Here is a 5,432-nt window from a genome sequence, read left to right as displayed (position 1 = left end):
GAGACAATGGATTTGAGCTCAAGCCAACCCTCATCAACATGGTGTAAGCAAACTAGTTTTGTGGAAAGGCACATGAAGATGCGAGTGCGCATCTCCAACACTTCCTGGAGATCTATAGCACTTTCACCATCAAAGTAGTGACCCAAGAAGCCATACTACTTTGCCTCTTCCCATTCTCACTCTTGGGGAAGGCAAAGCACTGGTTCTACACCAACAAAGATAGAAATACTACATGGGATAACTGCTCCACTGCCTTCCTAGCAAAGTTCTTTCCCACACGCAAGACCAATGCTCTACGTGGGAGAATCTCTAACTTTCAGCAACAACATGATGAATCTATCCCTGAGGCATGGGAACGCTTTCAAGATTATGTTGCGGAATGTCCTCATCATGGGATGGAGAAATGGCTATTCATGTAGACTTTCTACCATGGGTTGACCAACAGTACTCATGAGACTATGGATGCTGCTGCTGGAGGTGCATTCCTGTCACTCACCATACCAGTTGCAACAGCTCTTGTGGAGAAGATGGCCTCCAACCAAGGTTGGAATGAAGAATGTCTTCAGACCCATAAGAGAGGTGGAGGTATGCATTAACTCAAGGAGGTAGACATGTTGTCAACCAAGATGGATCTACTAATGAAGAAGCTCTAAGATCGAGCCAATGAGAAGCAAGAAGTCATGCATATTCATGATTCCCGCATGATGTGTGAAGAGTGTGTAAACACTAGGCATTTAGGGAGCAACTGCCCTAAACCCCATGAGGATGTGAACTTTGTCAATAACAACTGCTATCGTCCTCAGTAGAATCAAGGATGGATTCAGCAACAAAGGCCAAACTACCAAGGTAATTACCAAGGTAACTATTAAGGTAATAATTTTAATAATTTCAATCAACCACCCTTGAGAGAATTAATTGCTAGCCAATCCAAACTTATGGAGGGATTATCTAGAAAGGTAGCTACCAATGATAAAATTCTAGAGAACATAAATAATAGAATGGATAGCTTTGCTTCTACCATTAAGAACCAGCAAAACTTTAATAAAATGGTAGAATCACAAATAGCTCAGCTGGCAGCTGCTGTTCCTCCATCTGACAAAGGTAAGATTCTGGAGCAACCGGAAGATCTAGAAACTACAAATCTTGTCGATATTAACAATGCGGCATACTACTGTATACAACCATTGTTGGGAAGGTGGATAGATTTGTCAGAAAAAGAGTGATCCAGGAAGACATGCCATCCCCATTGCCATAGGACGACACATTTTCCAAGAAGCTATCTGTGACTTCGGAGCAAGTGTCAACATCATGCCTAAGGTAATGTATGATAAAATTAATGGAGATACTTTGTTGTACATAAATATGCATTTGCAACTTGTAGATTAGTCACTCTACTACCCCAAGGGAGTTCTTGAAGATGCCATTGTTCGAGTGGGACAATCATATGTTCCTGTAGACTTTGTGGTTTTGGAAATAGGTGGAGGTGTAAGGGCACCCATTATTTTGGGCCGACCTTTCCTAAGCACCACAAAAGCCATCATCTACGCGGACAGTGCCAAGATCTGTTTCACTATCAAGGATAAAAAGGAGAAGTTTTCTTTCAAGAACTGCATCCTGCAATCTTCTAGACATCCGCAGACACCGTACCTGCCCAAAGAGACAACAGTGACTGTTGAGGGTCACTAACATCAATTATAAACCATCAACATAACCTGTATTTATACTTAATTCCATCACCAAACATAGGTATAGGGGTTTAAACTAATAAATTCCATGAGCTTTAGTGAATCTATGTTTTCACTAGGTTTTATCTAGAAAATGGTCAAGGGGGACCTATTTGTCACAGAACCGACCAATTTATAAGAGCACAAGTACAAAAACAATCGCTGAAACGATCAAATTCTCGCACTTCAGCCCATATAAACCCGGTACTCAACTGAAACCATGAAGGATTTCAAACCAACTTGCATACAACCAAGATCACAGTAATTCAACATAACACATCACATGTTACAACATTTCACCAATAGTTTGCAGATAGATTACAACACGTCAGAGTCATAGTTATTACAAACCAAGTCTTGTAAAGTAGCGGAAGCAAATATTTTAACTCACACACATGAGTTCAAATACAAGTACCAGCTTGCTGATCACATCCCACAAAAGCATTTGGATAAGATAAATAGAGATCATACCCATGATCTAGTCTTTGTCACCCGCCGGGTGGAGACAATACTTACAGAAGCCCTAATAATGAAGGTCATCTACAACAAGAGGGAATAAACCCTGAGTATGAGAATGTACTTAGCTAGACTTACCCGTCAGAAACCAAAACAAATGACACCAAGGATCATACATAGCTTAATTTAGTGGATCTAGCTGACACTTCCTTTTTGGCAAAAAAGCATAGGTAATAATGATTAACTTTTAACCTGAGCTAGCAGTGACTTTAAGCCATTAACCTGTCATCTCCGGCGACGAGGAGGGTACCTCCGTGTTCACCATGATCTCCCGAATCGATTGACATCCTAAACCTAAACCCTACCAGCCTCTAGGTGCATCGGCCATGGTGCACGGTGGCGCTCCGGCAAACCCTAGTGCTAGGTGCCCAGACAAGGTGTGCATCAGCTTCTGGGGACCAAGGCGGACCTTCCTACGCTACTGCTACTAGCTGTAGTAAAGCGGTTGAGCGTGGCCGCGTGAGGTCACCGGCGCCGGCCATGGTGCGACGGTGTGCGGCCATGTTCTAGCTCGGCTGGACCGGCAATGTCAGTAGCGTCATCACCAGAGCATCTACACATGATGTGGAAGATGAGACGAGAGCTAGGGAAGGAAGAGAGGTGGCGTGCTATGCTAGCAACAGTGGACCGCAAGCGCAGCGGCGCTCCGATGAGATTTTGCCGGGGCAGAGTTGGCAATGCCACTTACCTAGGGCTCGTAAGGCTCAGCGAGGACGTCGACGAAGTCCATGAGGTGCTAGCGGAGCTATGCAAAGGCTAGCGCTGGCTGTGGTGAAGCGGTGAGCTTATACGAGCACGACGGAGCAATGGCGATGGCGGTGGTCTGCTGCGGTGCTGCGCTGAGGCAAAGGAGAAGCAAAAATGAAGAACTAAGGGCGCAGTGGCATCACGGGCGAGCGTGGGTGTGTGAAGGCCTGTAGTGGCCTGACGTGGCCCAGCCAGTCAAGCCAATGGTGATGTGTGGCACCACATGGCGGTGAAGTTCTAAAACGGTCAGGTTACTGTAGCTTCCATTCAGTTAAGCCATCTAAGCTTGACAATGATACTTGACGATGATAGATCTCTTAAACCATGGTGATCCAGGTTAAGGCATAGTTGACAAAATTGTAGTACCAAGTGAGGTCTCCAACTTTGCTATTTGGAGCTCGAGCTGATTCAGCTTGGTTTGGGAGATACAAGGCTACAAACATCGACACAAGAAACTGAAACTCAGTTTCAAGACAGAATTTTTCTGAGTTTCCAAATAGACCTCAAAACTGACTTGTGGACCTTTTTTGAGCATGTTCTGCACATTTTCATGAGATGGTCATAAAATAACTTTTGTTCCTTATAAAATTTGCTACAACTTTGCTTTAGATTGCTTAGACATGCAAACAATCTAAGCTATACTTTTTAAATAGTCAAACAAAGGAGCTCTAGGGGTCAACACTAGTCAAACCATTACTTGGAAACATAATTAGACACTATGGTCAACATGAACATTGTTCCTAATGACATTCTAAGTGTAGGTAAGTTGTTTAAGAGGATAATTAGCCCCACCACACATTGATCACGCAAAACTCAAGCATCACATGCCTTGAAACAAGGAAGAACAAGGGAATTGCTACTTTTGTTTCAAAGCCATGTTTCATATGTTTCATGAGTTTGTTGCATGGTACTAGCTAACCATGTTTCACTAAAGTGAGTTGCACATGTTGCACTTGAGTGTTGCACACTATTCATTTCCTAAAACAAACACACATGGAATATAACAATATGTTGCAATGTTTCAAAAGCATGTTTCATACAATCTAAGCTCATGAATGGATGAATGATGCTCATGTTTATGAAATGCAAGTGCAAATGTGGAAGCCAAACACCTGGGGTGTTACAGCCCTCCCCCTTATAAAAATCTCATCTTGAGATTTGACAAGCATACCATTGTTGATAGAATTCCTTATAACCTTTCCTCAAATAATCTTCTCTTTCCCACGTTGCATCGTGTTCATTGCCCTGATTACTCCACATGACCTTGTAACTCCGAGTCACTCGCTCTTGAGTATCAATTACTCGGACCGGTTTTTCTTCAAAAGTCAAATCAGATTCTAACTGGATATCCCCTAGTGGAACACTCTCTTTAGGGACACGAAGACATTTCTTCAACTGAGATACATGAAAGACATCGAAGATAGCACTCATCTCAGGAGGTAATTGGATCTTGTATGCTACCTTACCACTCTGTCCTATAATTTGAAATGGACCGACATATCTCGGCGCAAGCTTTCACTTCACACCAAAGCATTGGACACTCTTCATGGGTGAGACTTTCATATAAACAAAGTCTCCAACTTCGAACTCGATAGGTTTTCTACGACGATCAGCATAACTTTTCTGCCTAGCTTGAGTTGCAGCCATATGGGTTTGGATAGTATAGACTTGTTCTTTGGCTTCTTGAACAAAATCAATTCCATAATATCTCCTTTCACCGGCTTCAACCCAATTCAACGGAGTTCTACACTTTTGGCCATACAAAGCTTCAAACGGTGCCATCTTGATACTCTCTTAATAACTATTATTATAAGAGAATTCAGCTAGGGGCAACCATTTTTCCCATGAACCCTTAGATGAGATGACACACGCTCTCAATATATCTTCTAAGATTTGATTCACTTGCTCAGTTTGCCCATTGGTTTGTGGATGATAGGCAGAGCTTCTTACTAACTTAGTTCCCAACAACCCATGTAAGTGTTCCCAAAAGCGAGCAGTGAACTATGGTCCTCTATCAGAGACAATAGTGCGAGGTATCCCATGAAGTCGTACTATCTAATTAAAGTACAACTCTGCATAGTTAGTTGGACAAAAATCTATGCGGATAGGAATGAAGTGTGCAGACTTGGTCAGACGGTCTACAATCACCCAAATAGAGTTAAAATTCCTCTGAGTAGTAGGGAGTCCAACAATAAAATCCATACTTATCTCCTCCCATTTCCAACCTAGAATAGAGAGTGGCTGAAGCAATCCAACCTTCATGTGTACAGCTTTAACTCGACAACAAGTGTCACACCTAGCCATATAAGCGGCTATCTCCTTCTTCATCTTGGTCCACCAAAAGTGAGGCTTCAAATCATGATACATTTTTCTACTACTAGGATGAATAGATAATTTTGAGGAATGTGCTTTGGATATGATTTGATTTCTAAGCTCTCTATCCTT

General features: G+C 42.5%; 1 non-coding gene across 1 annotated transcript; it reads right to left on the bottom strand.

Annotated features, from left to right (window-relative positions):
- Positions 1 to 288: 288 nt before the first annotated feature.
- Positions 289 to 397, bottom strand: LOC136530009 (small nucleolar RNA R71). The gene has a single exon (XR_010777520.1). It is a non-coding gene; the product is annotated as a small nucleolar RNA R71 (small nucleolar RNA).
- Positions 398 to 5,432: the final 5,035 nt, after the last annotated feature.

Source organism: Miscanthus floridulus, chromosome 19, assembly GCF_019320115.1.
Source record: "Miscanthus floridulus cultivar M001 chromosome 19, ASM1932011v1, whole genome shotgun sequence".
Taxonomy (NCBI): domain Eukaryota; kingdom Viridiplantae; phylum Streptophyta; class Magnoliopsida; order Poales; family Poaceae; genus Miscanthus; species Miscanthus floridulus.
The sequence above is the reverse complement of the archived record's forward strand: the minus strand, read 5'-3'. Positions and strand labels throughout refer to the sequence as shown.